Source organism: Bos mutus, chromosome 9 (assembly GCF_027580195.1).
Source record: "Bos mutus isolate GX-2022 chromosome 9, NWIPB_WYAK_1.1, whole genome shotgun sequence".
Lineage (NCBI taxonomy): Eukaryota > Metazoa > Chordata > Mammalia > Artiodactyla > Bovidae > Bos > Bos mutus.
This window is the reverse complement of record NC_091625.1, coordinates 9,886,016-9,905,534: the sequence shown is the minus strand read 5'-3', so window position 1 is coordinate 9,905,534 and position 19,519 is coordinate 9,886,016. Positions and strand designations below refer to the sequence as shown.

The window sequence follows — 19,519 nt, the reverse complement described above, 5'->3', positions numbered from 1 at the left end:
CCAGAACCAGAGAGCTTCACTAGGGAAATCTACCAAATAGTTAAAGCATGATACAAATTCTATGTAAACTCTTCAGGAAACTGGGGAAAAGTGGGTGAAGGGGTACTATTTCCCAATTGATTCTATGAAGCCAACATAACCCTGACAGCAAAAGCAGAGGGCATCAGAATAAATGAAACTTGCAGATAAACACTCTGCATGAATATTTGCAAAAATTCTCAACAAAACTTTATCAATTAAAATTCTGGAATACATGAAAAAGATAACAGATCAAGACCAAGAGTGATGGGGCCCAGAAATATAAGGTTAGGTTAACATGTAAAATCAGTGATTTATAATTTACTAGTTTATGGTTTACTATAATTATAGTAAAATCAATATACTTCTGTTAAATAAATATAAAAGAAAAAACTATTATGATCTCAAAGTGCAGAAAAAGCACATGATAAAATCTAACATTCATTTCTGATTTTTTAAAAAACCTCAGCAAACTAGGCAAGAAGGAAATTTCCTCAACTTGATTAAAAACATCTATGAAAAATGAAAAGCTAATATCATTCTTAGGGGTGAAAGTCTGAACACTCTCACATTTAATGTAACATCATGAATAAGATAAGCAAGTTCATTCTCTCCATTTCTATTATACTGAAGGTTCTAAAAAGGAAAATTAAGGCAACAAAATTACAGAGGAAGTAAAAACTGTCTTTACTTGAGGATGACAATCATCTAGATAGAAGATCTAACAGAACCTATAAAAAGCTACTAAAACAAGTATGTGAGGTTTAGCAAGGATGTGGGATATAAGATAAATATGGGGGAAAAAAACTATTTTATTTCTACATTCCAACAACAACCATAAATTGAAATTTTAGAAATATTTATTAGGTTGTGCAAAAGTAATTGAGGTTTTTCACTGTTGAACTATGTCACTTGATTGTCACAATATATTGGAATATATTCTTAAATAAATGTAGTTATGTTATATACACTTTAATGCGCATTTCTCGCTTTATGTTTTTTGCTAATGACTTATTACTTGCTGTGTATTTTATATTTATTTTAGACTTAGAGAAATAATGTTAGTCAATAAACAAATTCAAGTGATTTTCTTATTCGAGTTCAAAATGGGTTGTAAAGCAGCAGAGACAACTTGCAACTTCAACGACGCATCTGGCCCAGGAACCGCTAAAGAACGTACAGAGCAGTGCTGGTTCTGTAAAGGAGACAAGAACCTTGAAGATGGGCGCAGTGGCCGCCCATCAAAAGCTGACAACAACCAACTGACAAGCTTACCGAATCTGATTCTCTTACAACCACACGAGAAGCTGCCGAGGAACTCGATGCCTACCATTCTACGGTCATTCAGCTTTTGAAGCAAATTGTAAAGGTGCAAAACCTCGATAAGCGGGTGCCTCAACGAGCTGACCACAAACCCAAAAAACAGTTGTCCTAAAGTGTCCTCTTCTCTTATTCTATGCAACAACAATGAGCCATTTCTCGATCAGACTGTGATGGGCAACAAAAAGTGGATTTTATACAACAACCAACGACAACGAGCTCAGTGGTTGGACTGAGACGAAGCCCCAGAGCACTTCTCGAAGCCAAACTTGCACCAAAGAAAGGTCATGGCCACTGTCTAGGCGACTGCTGCCCATCTGATACACCATAGCTTTCTGAATACCAGAGAAATCATTACATCTGAGAAGTATGCTCAGCAAACCAACGAGATACACTGAAAACTGTGAAGTCTGCAGCCGGCATTGCTCAACAGAATGGACCCAATTCTCCTCCATGATGACGTTCAAAACAACCAAACAAACCAACACTTCAAAAGTTGAACAAATTGGGCTACGAAGTTTTGCCTCATCTGACCTCTTGCCAACCACTTCTTCAAGCATATGGAAAAATCTTTATCTTCTACTCAGTTTTGCTGTGAACCTAAAACTATTCTAAAAAGTCTATTTTTAAAAAGTCAACAGTAAAAAAAAAAAAATATTAAATTAGAAAATGAAAGACATGAACAGATCACTGAAGAGGATACACACGTGGCAAATAAGCACGTGAAAAGCTGTTCAACATCATCAGCCATGAGGGAAACACAAACCAGTACCACTGTCACCATCGCTACACACCGAACAGAATGGCTAAGATTAAAAAAACAAAAAGCAGCAATGCCATATGCTGTCACAGCTGTGGAGATGAGGATCACTCACACACTGCTGGTACAAATATTACATAACACAGCCATTTTGGAAAAGTCTGCCAGTTTTGCAATGAGCCAAACATGCAATAACCATACAACTCACCAACTGCACTACTGAGCACCCGCCAGAGAAATGAAACCTTACACAAATGTACAGCATTATCTGTAAGAGTCAAAACCAGAAACAGCCTAAAGGTCCTTTCAAAGTGTGACTGATTACACAAACTATGGGACACACACACCATAAAACTCCACTCCTTAATAAAACATATATTAAGCATGATTCACACTGTCACAAAGCCTTAGTTTCTCTACATGTGCTCTAATTTACAGCTTTTATGGGAAAAGAAGCTATCATCTCAATTAAATGCCACAGAGAAAATATGACCAGTATTTTTAACCTAACTTGGAGAAGGCAATGGCACCCCACTCCAGTACTCTTGCCTGGAAAATCCCATGGATGGAGGAGCCTAAGTAGGCTGCAGTCCATGGGGTCGCTAAGAGTCAGACACAACTGAGCGACTTCACTTTCACTATTCACTTTCATGCATTGGAGAAGGAAATGGCAACCCACTCCAGTGTTCTTGCCTGGAGAATCCCAGGGATGGGGGAGCCTGGTGGGCTGCCGTCTATGGGGTCGCACAGAGTCGGACACGACTTTAGTGACTTAGCAGCAGCAGCAATCTTTAAAACAGACAAAACACTAGAAATGCTCAATGTTCTACATTGAGGAAACTGCACAGTAATCATTTGGTAATAAAAGTGCAGTAATTACAGGGTACAAAAAAAAAAAAAACTTAATAAACTAAAATCCTCCTAAACATATTCCCTCAATTAACTGGGATTCTTCCCTGATAAACTGTTTTCATGTTAAAAGGGTATATCCCAAGGAAAGAAATTCATTGTAAATGTAAGAACAAAGACTTCATGAAAATGACAATCCTTGTTATTTAAAATTTAAAAATCAGAACAGCACTGTCAATTGAACTTTCTGCAATACAAAAACATTCTTTAATCTTCATTGTCCAACACAGTAGCTATCAGCATTACATGTGGCTTTAGGGCCTTGATATGCAGTCAGTAAGACTAAGGAACTGAATATTTAAGTTCAATTAAATAGCATATGGCTAGTGGTGGAGAAGGAAATGGCAATCCACTCCAGTACTCTTGCCTGGAAAATCCCATGGGTGGAGGAGCACGGTAGGCTACAGTCCATGGGGTTGCAAAGAGTCAGACACGACTGAGCGACTTCACTTGGTCACTCACTAGTGGCCACCACACTGGACAAAGCAGATCTGGAGCTGGCAGAAAAGTTCAGAAAAGAATACAAACACAAGCAATATAAAAATAATCATCAGAGCTTCCCTGTCAGCTCAGCAGTAAAGAATCTGCCTGCCAGTGCAGGGGACACCAGTCCAGTCCCTGGTCTGGGAAGATCCCGAACACCACGACCACTGAGCCCGCGCCGCAGCCGCTGCCGGCTGGGCCGGGCCCCTGCGCTCTGCACTGGGAGGCCCGCACCACACAGAGCAGCCCCCGCTCGCCACAACAGGGGAAAGCCCAAACAGCAGTGAAGAATCAGCACAGCCGAAGTAAAGCAATTAAATGACAAAAAACATAATCATCAGTATTGTGGACAGAGGAGGTCTATTTCTCACCCACAGCACTACAGGCCTTTGAAGCAGAATAATTCATTGCACCAGACTTCCATAAGGAGAGCAGAGTCCCTCCAAACAATAAAGATGTTTGTCCCCAAATGTGAGTTTTTTCTGGCCACTCTTGATATAGGGTATTATTTCATTCAAAGAAATAAATAATAATGTGACTGAAGCCACAGAGTTCAGCGCAACAGTACATTTTCACCAGCAGAGGGCAGAGAGATGCCACAAATACCACACAATGCCAATTTCAATGTCCACATGTATTGAACTCAAAGACACTTGGTATATTCACTTCCAGAGAAGCAATAGCACTCCTTGGAGTAAGAGTAAAAATGTGTTAAAAAAAAATGTATATTTTTCAAAAATAAACAGGTCTCCCCAGAAAAGTTTCTGTCAATGTCATCAGTTTATCAGTTAACTGAAACTCCTCAAACGTAACAAAATAACCCTGGCAAATAAAATGGCAACCAAGCCTTAGTTTCAAGGCCATTTACACCTGTATTAACGTTATCCCACAGGTTGCAAAATAAGTTGTAAATAATTCTCCTCCTAAAGTTGTCAGAATCCATGTGAAAACAAAGCATTTGATCCAAAAGTAAACCTGACACAAAAAACGAGACCAGCAACGGACTCAGCAAAGGCGCTGAGAAGGCCCAGGCACCCCTGGACGACCTGGCGAGGCCCACAGGGCAGCGGGTCGGCTTCAGGCTCCCTCCCAGAGCTGGAGGAACAGCCTTCCCGCCCCAGGTCCAAACGCCCTCTGCAGCCCCGTGCTGCCCCAGTGCCTCGATCACTGCCCTCCTGAAGCCCCTCTGGGGCTCCCCGCCCCAACCTCCTCCCTGAGCATGCAGGCCAGTGCCACAGCCTCAGGCACCCCCGCAGGGCAGGCCTCCCCGCAGGGCAGGCCTCCCGGGGCAGAGGAGGCCCAGGGCATCAGCACCCCTGCCGACCCCGACCCCCTCCCTAGACGCCTCTCCCTCCCCAGACGCCTCTCCCTCCCCAGACTGACAGTTCTCCCCTCCCTGCTCTGCTCTGCTCTACTCTCCCTTCCTGGCTCCCTGAGGCAGGCCCTCTGCTCTGTGCTGCTTCTTGCTGCTGTTCAGTCGCTGTGTCCAAATGTCTGCGCCCCCATGGACCGCAGCACGCCAGGATTCCCTGTTCACCAACTCCCAGAGTTTACCCAAACTCATGTCCACTGAGTAGGTGATGCCATCCAACATCTCGTCCTCTGTCGTCCCCCTTCCTCCTGCCTTCAATCTTTCCCAGCATCAGGGTCTTTTCCAGTGAGTCAGCTCTTCGCATCAGGTGGCCAAAGTATTGGAGCTTCAGTTTCAACATCAGTCCTTCCAATGAACACTCAGTGTTGGTTTCCTTTAGGATGGACTGGCTGGATCTCCTTGCAGTCCAAGGGACTCTCTGTGCTCAGGGTCTGCCAATCCCCTTAGAGTGGAGGCTCCTGCAGGACAGGGCAGGGAGAGCTCCTGTCCTACGCCCGCTCTAGGAGACCAGCAGACAAAGGGTAAAACCTAGAAAGAAACATCACTACCTTCTTTTCCTGAGCCTTCCAAAAAGTATTCTTGAGTGGAGGTAGTCCCAGGCTGTGCTCAATATCACTGTTTACCAGACAAAACACAATTCACAAATGCTTCCTTCAAAGTTGTAAAAATGACTGAGTGCTAAAAAACAAAAAGACCTGACATAATTTTCAAGTCCTTACTTTGTACAGAACACTTCACAAGCTCACTTAATCCTCACAACTCCCTGACTCAGGCATCACCCTTTGACATGTGGTGACACTGAGGCTTAAAAGTTTAAACACCCACCACAAGGAAGAAACAGGGGAGGGGGAGGAAAGGGAGGGAGAGAGGGAAGAAGGAAAAGAAGAGAAAACAAACCCCAGAGATAACAATGAGACAGCTGATTTCAATGGAGAGCCCATGCTCTGAGCTAAGGAACTAGGATGCCTCTCAAGGGTAAAGGCAGACCAAAAGTTAGGAAATACATAACTACGTTATTTTTATTATATTTTTATTAAACTTAGGAAAAGGGAATAAATATGTTCAGTTCAGTTGCTCAGTCATATCCAACTGTTTGTGACCCCATGGACTGCAGCACGCCAGGCTTCCCTGTCCACCACCAAACCCGGAGCTTACTCAAACTCATGTCCATTGAGTTGATGATGTCATTCCACCATCTCATCTTCTGTTATCCCCTTCTCCGTCCGCCTTCAGTCTTTCCCAAATCACGGTCTTTTCCAATGAGTCAGTTCTTCACATCAGGTGGCCAAAGTAGTGGAGTTTCAGCTTCAACATCAGTACTTCCAATGAATATTCAGGACTGATTTCCTTTAGGATGGACTGGCTGGATCTCCCTGCAGTCCAAGGGACTCTCAAGAGTCTTTTCCAACACCACAGTTTAAAAGCATCAATTCTTCCGCACTCAGCTTTCTTCATAGTCCAACTTTCACATCCATACATGACTACTGGAAAAACCATAGCTTTGACTAGACATACCTTTGTCAGCAAAGTAATGTCGCTGCTTTTTAATATGCTGCCTAGCTTGGTCATAGCTTTTCTTTTACGGAGCAAGCATCTTAATTTCATGGCTGCAGTCACCATCTGTAGTGATTTTGGAGCCCAGAAAAATAAAATCTGACACTGTTTCCACTGTTTCCCCATCTATTTACCATGAAGTGGTGGGACCGGATGCCGTGATCTTAGTTTTCTGAATGCTGAGTTTTAAGTCAACTTTTTCACTCTCCTCTTTCACCTTCATCAAGAGGCTCTTTAGTTCCTCTTTGCTTTCTGCCATAAGGGTGGAAGAAACACAAGCTGGAATCAAGATTGCTGGGAGAAATATCAATAACCTCAGATATGCAGATGACACCACCCTTATGGCAGAAAGAGAAGAACTAAAGAGCCTCTTGATGAAAGTGAAAGTGGAGAGTGAAAAGTTGGCTTAAAGCTCAACATTCAGAAAACGAAGATCATGGCATCCGGTCCCACCACTTCATGGGAAATAGATGGGGAAACAGTGGAAACAGTGTCAGACTTTATTTTTCTGGGCTCCAAAATCACTACAGATGGTGACTGCAGCCATGAAATTAAAAGACGCTTACTCCTTGGAAGGAAAGTTATGACCAACCTAGATAGCATACTGAAAAGCAGAGACATTACTTTGCCAACAAAGGTTCGTCTAGTCAAGGCTATGGTTTTTCCTCTGGTCATGTATGGATGTGAGAGTTGGACTGTGAAGGCGGCTGAGCGCCGAAGAATTGATGCTTTTGAACTGTGGTGTTGGAGAAGACTCTTGAGAGTCTCTTGGACTGCAAGGAGATCCAACCAGTCCATTCTGAAGGAGATCAGCCCTGGGATTTCTTTGGAAGGAATGATGCTACAGCTGAAACTCCAGTACTTTAGCCACCTGATGTGAAGAGTTGACTCATTGGAAAAGACTCTGATGCTGGGAGGGAATGGGGGCAGGAGGAGAAGGGGACGACAGAGGATGAGATGGCTGGATGGCATCACTGACTCAATGGACGTGAGTCTGAGTGCACTCCAGGAGTTGGTGATGGGCAGGGAAGCCTGGCGTGCTGTGATTCATGGGGTCGCAAAGAGTCAGACACGACTGAGCAACTGATCTGATCTGATCTGATCTGATAAGGGTGGTAACATCTACATAACTGAGGTTATTAATATTTCTCCTGGCAATCCTGATCCCAGCTTGCACTTCATCCAGCCCAGAATTCTGCATGATGTACTCTGCATAGAAGTTAAATAAGCAAGGTGACAATATACTGCCTTGACCTACTCCTTTGCCAATTCAGAACCAGTCTGTTGTTCCATGCCTGGGTTCTAATTGTTGCTTCTTGACCTGCATACAGGTCAGGTGGTCTGGTATTCCCATCTCGTGATGAATTTTCCACAGTTTGTTGTGATCTACACAGTTAAAAGCTTTAGCATTATCAATAAAGCAGTAGTAGATGTTTTTCTGGAACTCTCTTGCTTTTGCGATGATCCAACAGATGTTGGCAATGTAATCGATCTCTGGTTCCCCTGCCTTTTGTAAAACCAGCTTGAACACCTGGAAGTTCACAGTTCACATACTGTTAAAGCCTGGCTTGGAGAATTTTGAGCATTACTTTGCTAGCATGTGAGATGAGTATAATTGTGCAGTAGTTTGAACATTCTTTGGCATTGGCCTTCTTTGGGATTGGAATGAAAACTGACCTTTTCCAGTCTTGTGGCCACTACTGAGTTTTCCAAATCTGCTGGCATATTGAGTGCAGCACTTTTACAGCATCATCTTTTAGGATTTGAAATAGCTCAACTGGAGTTCCATCACACCCACTAGCTTTGTTTGTAGTGATGCTTCCTAAATCCCAATGGTTTGCATTCCAGGATGTCTGGCTCTAGGTGAGTGATCACACCATCATGGTAATCTAGGTCATTAAGATCTTTTTAAAATAGTTCTGTGTATTCTTGTCATCTCTTCTGCTTCTGTTAGGTCCCTCCCATTTCTGTCCTTTATTGTGCCCATCTTTGCATGAAATGTTCCCTTGGTATCTCTAATTTTCTTGAAGAGATTTCTAGTCTTTCCCATTCTATTGTTTTCCTCTATTTCTTTGCCCTGATCTCTGAGGAAGGCTTTCTTTATCTCTCCTTGCTATTCTTTAGAACTGCATTCAAATGGATATATCTTTCCTTTTCTCCTTTGCCTTTAGCTTCTCTTCTTTTCTCAGCTATTTGTTACTTTGGAGGCCAGTCCTCCTTCGAAGGATTTGATTATAGAACTTACACAGGACTAGGGAAACAGATTCTTGGAGGGCACAAACAAAACCTTGTGTGCACACCAGGACCCAGGAGAAAGGAGCAGTGACCCCTCAAGAGACTGAGCCAGGCTTGCCTGTCGGTGTCCAGGAGCCTCTGGCAGAGATGTGGATTGCGGTGGCCTGCTGCAGGCTTGCGGGCACTGAGTGCAGCAGTGCACGCGTGGGACCTTGTGAAGAAGATCACCACCACCACAGTCTGGTCTCAGGTCAAACAACAGGGAGGGAACACAGCCCCATCCATCAACAGAAAATTGGATTAAAGATTTACTGAGCCTGGCCCCGCCCATCAGAACAAGACCAGTTTCCCCCTCAGTCAGTCTCTCCCATCAGGAAGCTTCCAGAAGCCTCTTACCCTTCTCCATCTGAGGGCAGACAGACTGAAAACCACAATCACAGAAAACTAACCAATCTGAGCACATGGACCACAGTCTTATCTAACTCAATGAAACTATGAGCCATGCCCTGTAGGGCCACCCAAGACGAACAGGTCATGGTGGAGAGTTCTGACAAAACTTGATCCACTGGAGAGGGAATGGCAAACCACCTCAGTATTCTTGCCTAGAGAACCCCATGAGCAGTATGAAAAGGCAAAAAGATAGGACACTGAAAGATGAACTCCCCAGGCTGGTAGGTGTCCAATATGCTACTGGAGATCAGTGGAGAAGTAACTCCAGAAAGAATGAAGAGACAGAGCCAAAGCAAAAACAACATCCAGTTGTGGATGTGACTGGTGATGGAAGCAAAGTCCGATGCTGTAAAGAGCAATACTGCATAGGAACGTGGAAATGTTAGGTGCATGAATCAAGGCAAACTGGAAGTGGTCAAACAGGAGATGGCAAGAGTGAACATCGACATTTTAGGAATCAGTGAACAAAAATGGACTGGAAAGGGTGAATTTAATTCAGATGACCATTATATCTACTACTGTGGGCAAGAATCCCTTAGAAGAATAAATTGTAAATGAACTCAAAATATCATAGACACTAAAAAACTAAGAAGATTCTTAGAGAACTAAAAAATCTACAAATACAGCATTCCCATGACGTTTTTCAAATGCTAATGTACTTTGACAAAGAAGTTAAACTGTGATAGTCATTTAAGGCTCCACTGGTCATCAGGACAGTATAAGATAAAAGGAGAAAATGAAGCTTAATTTTAAATACTTGCTTCATCAGACTGTCCTAAAGTTTAAGCCTTGTCAACCCTATTTCTCACTTTGTTCAGGTGACTGAGCATCATTCAGAAACTCAGCTTAAAAGTTCAGAAGTTTGAGCAAGTGTGTTACCGCTTTCCTTGATTTTATTTTATTTATTTTTGGCTGGGCTAGGTCTTCGTCGCTGCGTGCAGGCTTTCTCTGGTGGTGCAGAGCAGGGGCCTCTCCTGTTGTGAGCACAGGTCCCAGGCCCTGGGCTTCAGCAGCTGCAGCAAACGGGCTCAGCAGCTGTGGCCTAAGGGAATCTTCCCGGACCAGAGATCGAACTGTGTCCCCTGCACTTGCGGGGGGGATTCTTATCCACTGTTCCACCAGGGAAGTCCTCTTTTGTTTACATTTTTATAAATATTCTAGTACTTTCTCTATGCAAAATTCCTCTCAAGCAGAAAGAGATTCAATATTTACAACTACCTCCCTTTTAAACTATTCTTGACAGATTCCATGAGATAACATGTGCTTTTAATACAACAAACAGCACTCCAAGTTTTAAAGCATGTCTGCATTACTGCTATTGCCAAATCTATGTTCAAATAAACTTGTTGAGTAAATATATAATATGCAATCATTCCTCATTTTACTAATTTTTTCTTAATATTCTGCCATTACACGGATATAATTTGTTTAAGCATAAAAACCCAGAATTTATCTCCCTTCTCATTATGTACAACAGCTGAATTTGAAGAGAATGAAAAAGCTGAAAATCTGAGTGATACCTTATGTAAATGTCAAGGGTGACTAACACATTCCAGCTGTCCAGAAGACCATCTGCTACTCCGGCCTCACAAAGTAGAAACTGGTTCACTGTCATATCCTCTCCCTGTTAACAGGTTGATGCAAAGCATTTAATCTATTAATTAGTTAATCAATCTCTAATAGGAGATTAGACCAGATACCTGAAAGGACTCTTCTATCGCTAAACTTTCTATAATTTTAGTTACAAAAAAATGTAGATGAGAGACTGAAAATCTGTGCAAAGTGCTTACCTATCACTTACATATGGACTTAGAGCATTTAGGGGTGAACAGTGTGGCTTGCACGGAACTCTGAGGAATGAATATTGCCTGGAAGGACTCAACAACTGGTCATGAGAAACCTGTGACAATGATAGACAATCCCACCCCTAAATGAAGGAGCAAATCATAAAAGCCTAGTAATGACCAACAGCATATTTAACATGTTCAATTTAATGAGTGTTGAAAAGCGCAGTAGGAAAGTGTGATACATTTGCACCACCTCCATTTAATGAAACTTTTCATGAACAGGCTCCTCAGCGACAGGCTGGGTGCCCACGGGGGAAGCAAGCCAGCCCTGCCCGCCTTCCACAGAGATCCACCCTCAGCAAGTAAGAGTGTGCGCCAAGAGCTCTGACAGCAAGACTCTGAAACCACGAGAGTTAGAAAGCAAACACTCCTCAGTGAGGAGCCAGCTTAGTTTAAAATACTTTTTAAACTACTATAAAGTACTATTAGCCAGTATGCTGTGCAGAGAACACTCTTCAACCTCCTTCAATACCCCGCTGTCCTCACCCTCCGCCAAAGACTTCACCTGCTGTCGCTCCCACTTCAGACCCTTTCAGTCTCCCTCCTCATCAACTGCTCCACAGTCTTCCTGATTCTTCTTCCGTCCACAGCGAACCACCTCTCTGTCTGCTATCTAACGCTCCCCTGGGTCATGCGTTAAAAAATATCACCTACACACCACACTTCCCTCCTGGTGAGCCTGCCCCCTCCTGGCTGTGGAGAAGAGCCCACTACTGGCCCCACAGCCTGCTGCCTCCACAACTAAACCCCCACAGCGGGACACAGCCCCGGACTCCCGGATGATGACTCAAAGAGACACCACCTTCAGGAAGCCAGCCCGAGAGCTGCCGAGGCGCAGGCCGATGGATCAGGTGAGGAGAGTGGGGAGGAGGGGAGAGCGTGTGAGGACAGCCAGGCCCCAGGCCCCAGGCCCCGGGCCCAGGGACACAGAGAGCGAAGGCAAGGCGCTAAGCTGTCTGCCAGGCTGGGCTCGTTTTCCCAGGTCAGGCTGTGGGTGCGCTGCTCACTCTGAGACCAGCTGAAACAGAAGCCATGGAGACAGTATTGACGTGCTTACACCACGGCCACTCGACCCAACTTGTGGTGTGCCAGAGGACAGAGAGCTAAAAAAGCTTTATTTCTCAGATTCCTTTGCAGTTAGCCTTTTGAATGAAAATGAGTTTCTAGCAATTAGATGCACTCATGCAATCAATAGCTCACTTGGTAAAGACTCCATCTGCAATGCAGGAGACCCCGGTTCGATTCCTGGGTCAGGAAGATCCTCTGGAGAAGGAAGAGGCTACCCACTCCAGTATTCTTGGGATTCCCTGGTGGCTCAGATGGTAAAGAATCCACCTGCGATGCGGGAGACCTGGGTTTGATCCCTGGGTTGGGAAGATCCCCTGGAGAAGGGAAAGGCTACCCAGTATTCTGGCCTGGAGAATTCCATGGACTGTATAGTCCGTGGGGTCACAAAGAGTCAGACAACTGAGCAACTTTCACTTATGCAATCAATACCTGAAAGCCAAAGTGAGGTGGAGACTATCTTCCTGCCTTTCTCACTGTTTTTCTGCAAGAAAACCAGATGGTAGAATGTCTGGTCTCCAGTCGAGTCCTGGGTGAGAAGTACCAGTTTTCACGGATGACGGGAAGACCCCACACTCCAGTACCAGCTGGTACGTGTAGGAGGGTAGCTGCAGCTTTCTAATCCCAGGATCACAGCTAGCTGCTTGTTTTCTGACACTCAACAGCCCAAGGACAGCCTTTGGGCGTGAAGCTCCCTGGTGCATCAGTTCTGCTGTGATCTGGGACTGACTTTCCCGCCCCTCCCAGGTCTTTCACAAGGACCTAATTTCCTGTGTTAAAGCATTTTTGCCAACACACCTAGAGCGTTCTATTTGCAGTGCTGAAGCTCTACTAAAACAACCTAAAACATACAAAAATAATATGTGATTCCAGTATTCAAAGCCAGTGGCTTTTACAAACCTGACTAAACAAAGTTTTACATAAGCTAAAAAAAGAAAGACAGATATTGGGTGAGGCCTTATTTTCCATAAAAAAGAATCACCAAAATCACAGTGATCTTCATCAAACACTTAAGATACTGCATGAAATACCTCCAAGACCACTGAGACAAATTAGCTTTGCAGATGCTGCTCGTACCGTTTCATAAATAATGTCTTAAACTGGCAGATACAGCATTCTCAAGCCGAGCACGTGCCTCCCCTTGCTCGGTTCCTTACTCACTCAACAAATACTTACCAAACACTTATGCGCCAGGAAGTATCCTAGGCAGTGAATAAGAAAGACAAAAAATGCCTGACTTCTACATTCTAGAAAGGAAGACAACTATTAAACAAAATTAAGTACATACTGAATGAAGACCTAATCTAACCAAGGTGTGGAGGCCAGGCCCACATGCACACCTGGAGGAAGAACATTCCAAAGAGAGAAAAGGCACCAGGGCAGAGGCTGGTTAGTATGTTCAGAGCCTGAGTGGGCGGCATGGACCGCCATAAGTGCTTTGGTTTTTACTCTGACAGGCAAAAATAATGGAGGGTTTCAAGTATAGCCATGACAGGATCTAACTACCTAACTTGACTTTTTAAATAGATCATTCTGGCAGCTGGGTTAGAACAGACCATAGAGGCAAGAATAAAGCTGGAAGACTATTTTAGCTATTGCGGGGACAACTCCAAAGTTCTGGGACTGAGCACAAGGGCACAGCAAGATGGGGAAGACTGTTCGAAGAGCAGGCCTGGGGAGGAGAAAGATGAATTAAGTTAAGACATGTCAGCTTGGAGCCAGTGAATGAACTGCACATGCAGGGGGACAGACCAGTGTGGAGTTCTGAAGGTAGGTGCCAGGGGGAGCCATCCCCTTACAGTCAATAACTAGAGCAGGAGACTGGCTGAGACTGGCAGAGGAGTAAGCACAAACAGAAGTGGAGAGGTTCAGAAACTGAGCCCTGCGGCAGATCCAAGAACTGGCTGTGCAAGCCTCCCGCCTCTTCTGATTTAAAAAAAAAAAAAATGCTATTTTGCTTAAATTAACGCTAGTCCTTTTCTATCCCCTACTATGGAAAGTCTTAAATACAGAAAGCCCTGGTCAGGATTCATTAGTGCCTTACACAACTTCAATCTCTATGACAATCAGCAGCTGTGCCTAACACACAATGGGTGCTTGGAAAACACATGTGACATGAACACTTCTTCAGGTACCCTTGGGCTTCCCTGGTGGCTCAGAGGTTAAAGCATCTGCCTCCAATGCAGGAGACCCGGGTTCGATCCCTGGGTCGGGAAGATCCCCTGGAGAAGGAAATGGTAACCCACTCCAGTATTCTTGCCTGGAAAATCCCATGGACGTAGAAGCCTGGTAGGCTACAGTCCACGGGGTCGCAAAGAGTCGGACACGAGTGAGCGACTTCACCTTCACCTTCAGGTACCCTTGGATAAAATACAACTTAGGAAGCAGTATTAGAGGTTCTGGTGCACTTTCACGGTTTGCCGCAGTTCTTTTTACTATGTTCTTAAAAAAATAGGATGAGGAAGAAGTAAAATTAGTACCACACTCATTATTACCTTTTCAGATGCTTTATTAACAACAGCTGAGTCAGTACTTAAACAGCTGCATGATAATCCTTTTTCTGATCCAGCATCCAAAAATGACTAGGGTCTACCATGAGGAGGCAACAGCTAATTTACTTATTCCTTAATCACTCTGTCTTTGTAATAATAATTTATTTGAAGTTTTTTTTAACTTCTTTTGTTCTCCCGGTATGTTTACACAACCTCTAAGTATGTTCAGAACAGATGATATATGTTGAAAACTACACATTCAGTATGAGATTACATAAATGTCCAGATACATACTGTCAGTCAAAACTAGTTAACAATATAGTCTTCTAACTGAAGGGGGAAAAAATGCAGATCAAAGTGAACTAAACATTTTTTAAGTCCAGATAAGCCTCCTTATTTGCTGATAGCTTATTTACTTCTTAGATACAAAAACTAGAATTTTTTTCCTAACTTTCATTATCAAAATTTTCTAAATACAGAGAGTAGCACAGTGAATAATAACCACATACCCAATGCCCAGATTCAACAATTGGTAGTTTTTTGCCATATTTTTATCTTTTGTGTGCTGAAGTGTCTTAAAAGTAATTTCAGGCAAAAAGACATCACTCCTAAAAACATAATGAAGCTTTAAAAACTATGAATTTTCCCTCCATAATCACAATTACCACACCTACCAAATTAACAGTAAGTTCTCAATGTCGTCTAATGCTACCTATTTTACTTCCCACAACTGTGCTTCCAAAAAAAAAATTTTTTTAAAGGACTTTTTCAAAAAAAGCATCCTCTCAAGGACCATTCACCGTGTTGTCTCTGACATGCCTTTTAACTTAGAAGAGCCCCCCTCCCAACTTTTTCCTCATTAAACTTAGTAAAGAGATACTAAACCCAGGCTTAACATAAAGAATAATTACACTCTCCACTTTAAATATTTTCAGGGAACACATTCAAATATGAAATGTCTCTAATCAGCATAATGCTCCTCACTTCATGTGAATTCTAAAAGTAACTTGAATATGAATATTCAAGGTCTGCCATAAAGATGAGGCTTCCCAGGTGGCTCCAGTGGTAAAGAAGCCACCTGCCAATGCAGGAGACATTGGAGATGCAGCTTCAATCCCTGGGTAGGAAGACCCCCCCGCAGCAGGAAATGGCAACCACTCCAGTATTCTTGCCTGGAAAATTCCATGGACTAGAGAGGAGCCTGGCGGATTACAGACCATGGGGTCACAAGAGTCGGACACGACTGAGGGACTTTCACCTAAGATTAAAGCTCAGCTGAGTGGTACTAGCCTGAAGGTCTGTTTCTTTAGCTGTGACATAACAACAGTAAGCACTGTTTGGGACTGATACTCTCCCTCTACAAACACTCAAACTCAAAGAACCTGACGTGATTTGCTTTATTCAATTTGAACATATAGGAACTTCACCTGTTATATACTCACTAATATATACACATGTGTTTTACACATTCATTTAAACGTATGAAGCTATTTTTACATGTTTTTCCAATTACATTTATCTCTCACAGGCTATGGGCTGCAGACTTTCACCATACCTCAAATATCTGGTAACAGTTTTCACTATGAAATTTTAAGAACTTCAATGATGTTTTTTGCCTGTTAATGTGCCTTGCAATTTTTTCTTGATGGCTAGACATGCTGTGCTGGGTAAAAGAAACGGCTGTAGAGAGGCCTTAGTAACTGGGGAAGGGGGCGTTCCATGGCCCTGTGATTAGGTCTCAGCTCTCCAGGGAGTCTCTGCCTCTGTACTGGGAACTTCACCAAAATACTTTCAGTCTCTGCCACCCTTCCTTCAAGGGGAGAGGACGGCTAGCTAGACTAGGCAGGCACTGGATTTCCAGAGATGGCTAGAGTTAGGAATTTCTGTCGCCCAGCTCTGTGCTTAGTCACTCAGTCATGTCAGACTCTTTGTGACCCCATGGATTGCAGCCCACCAGGCGCCTCTGTCCATGGGATTTCCCAGGCAAGAAAACTGGAGAGGGTTTCCATGCTCTCTTCCAGGGGATCTTCCCAACCCAGGCATGGAACCTAGGTCTCCCACATTGCAGGCGGATTCTTCACCGTCTGAGCCACCAGGGAAGCCCCTTGGAGCCCTACTTTAGCCCCAAATCTCTCTTCTCCTCCCGGTCCTGTCATCGCGTGGCCTGGGGCCAGCCCCGAGAGGTGCTTCTTTTCCCCCAGGTCAGTTAATCTGTATTTAAATAGTTCTTCCCCAGGCTCTACCTTGTGTAAAGAACAGAGCGCTGTGGTGTATGTCTAAACAGTCCCTCCTCTTCTCCAGCCAGAAGCACTAGGAGCTCTTCTCCCATATTTACTGTGTTGAGTTTCTAGAGGTAAAACTCACGAACATATCTGACCCTCCCCATTTACTGAGTCCCCCTGGAGTCCTCCAGCAACTCATCAGTAACAGTTTGGGTTTTCCCAGTCCAGTTCTGGTTCCAAGAATTATGATGGAACTTGTGATTCTCTATATTCACCTATCTCTGCAATTTGGGGGACTGCAGTTGCCCTATGACCTCATTTCTCTGACAGATCTAATAAGATCTGCTGATTGTTCAGCTTGCTCAGCTTTTTTCGTCTTGTTTGGATGGAGTGGAGACCTGAAGCTCCTTTCAGTCTTGAAGCCAGACCACAATGTGGAAGTCCTCTCAACTATTTTTTGGAAACTAGCAAAACATTTATTTTAGGTAAAAACCAGATTTCTGTTGCTTTCAGGCATATCTTGACAAATCAGTTAAGAACACTTAAAATCAGGGAGACAAGGAGACAAGAGATAAAAGCCCAAAGAAAGGGAAGCACCAGATAGCCTTGGCTTATCTATGGAAGTGAAATCACTGTCTCCACTAAAAAAACAAATTTCAAATAACAACTAATTTTCATTAATTAATGAGGGAAAACGGCCTCTGTACAAGAGTTGAGCACCATTTCACAGGAAAAAAAACATTTATTTTAAACTGATAATATTGGGCAAAGAATAGCAGCAATAGACTAGTGACCTTTGCATATAAAAATAGTAATTTAATTAAAATAGAAAAGGAATCCATGTCACCATCAACTAAAAAAATTAATGACAACCTGAAAGTAGAGATTTATTTTATTTGGTGGGAATGTTAAGGACTCTGAGCCCAGGAGATAACATCTCAGTAGCCCTGAGAAACTGTTCTGAGGAAGCTACAGCCTGACTCCCTCTCCTGTCTCCTGGGAACAGTTTCTATATACACCCAGCTATCCAGTTGTGTATACAGTTTCTGTATACACAAGGCTATAGTACACACAAGTTTGAAACAAAGGGGGCAGGCAGTCTGAATATCAAAGATTACTGATAAGTAAGGAAAACCAGATATCAAGCTAAGGAATTTAGCATTCTTCCATGTATCAGTTCAGTTCAGTCACTCAGTCGTGTCTGACTCTTTGCGACCCCATGAATTGCAGCACGCCAGGCCTCCCTGAGTTCACCAACTCCTGGAGTTCACTCAGACTCACGGCCATCGAGTCGGTGATGCCATCCAGCCATCTCATCCTCTGTCGTCCCCTTTTCCTCCGGCCCCCAATCCCTCCCAGCATCAGAGTCTTTTCCAATGAGTCAACTCTTCGCATGAGGTGGCCAAAGTACGGGAGTTTCAGCTTCAGTATCATTCCTTCCAAAGAAATCCCAGGGCTGATCTCCTTCAGAATGGACTGGTTGGATCTCCTTGCAGTCCAAGGGACTCTCAAGAGTCTTCTCCAACACCACAGTTCAAAAGCATCAATTCTTCAGTGCTCAGCCTTCTTCACAGTCCAACTCTCACATCCATACATGACCACAGGAAAAACCATAGCCTTCACTACACGGACTTTGTTGGCAAAGTAATGTCTCTGCTTTTCAACATGCTATCTAGGTTGGTCATAACTTTCCTTCCAAGGAGTAAGCGTCTTTTAATTTCATGGCTGCAGTCACCATCTGCAGTGATTTTGGAGCCTAGAAAAAGAAAGTCTGACACTGTTTCCCCATCTATTTCCCATGAAGTGATGGGACCGGATGCCATGATCTCTTTAAGCCAACTTTTTCACTCTCCACTTTCACTTTCATCAAGAGGCTTTTGAGTTCCTCTTCACTTTCTGCCATAAGGGTGGTGTCATCTGCATATCTGAGGTTATTGATATTTCTCCCAGCAATCTTGATTTCAGCTTGTGTTTCTTCCAGTCCAGCGTTTCTCATGATGTACTCTGCATAGAAGTTAAATAAGCAGGGTGACAATATACAGCCTTGATGTACTCCTTTTCCTATTTGGAACCAGTCTGTTGTTCCATGTCCAGTTCTAACTGTTGCTTCCTGACCTGCATACAGATTCCTCAAGAGGCAGGTCAGGTGGTCTGGTATTCCCATCTCTTTCAGAATTTTCCACAGTTTATTGTGATCCACACAGTCAAAAGCTTTGGCATAGTCAATAAAGCAGAAATAGATGTTTTTCTGGAATTCTCTTGCTTTTTCCATGATCCAGCGGATGTTGGCAATTTGATCTCTGGTTCCTCTGCCTTTTCTCAAACCAGCCTGAACATCAGGAAGTTCAGGGTTCACATATTGCTGAAGCCTGGCTTGGAGAATTTTGAGCATTACTTTACTAGCATGTCGGAGAAGGCAATGGCACCCCACTCCAGTAGTATTGCCTGGAAAATCCCATGGATGGAGGAGCCTGGTAGGCTGCAGTCCATGGGGTCGCTAAGAGTCAGACACGACTAGGCGACTTCACTTTCACTTTTCACTTTCATGCATTGGAGAAGGAAATGGCAACCCACTCCAGTGTTCTTGCCTGGAGAATCCCAGGGACGGGGGAGTCTGGTAGGCTACCGTCTATGGGGTTGCACAGAGTCAGACACGACTGAAGTGACTTAGCATAGCATAGCATAGCATTACTAGCATGTGAGATGAGTGCAATTGTGCAGTAGTTTGAGCATTCTTTGGCATTGCCTTTCTCTGGGATTGGAATGAAAACTGACCTTTTCCAGTCCTGTGG

The 19,519-nt window shown here is 43.7% G+C and overlaps 1 protein-coding gene and 1 non-coding gene across 6 annotated transcripts in view; one reads left to right on the top strand and one right to left on the bottom strand.

Annotated features, from left to right (window-relative positions):
• The window catches only part of SMAP1 (small ArfGAP 1), a 189,784-nt gene that overhangs the window by 151,041 nt on the left and 19,224 nt on the right, over positions 1 to 19,519 (bottom strand). The window lies entirely within an intron of this gene.
• On the top strand, positions 14,158 to 14,229 carry TRNAW-CCA (transfer RNA tryptophan (anticodon CCA)). Its single transcript has one exon. It is a non-coding gene; the product is annotated as a tRNA-Trp (tRNA).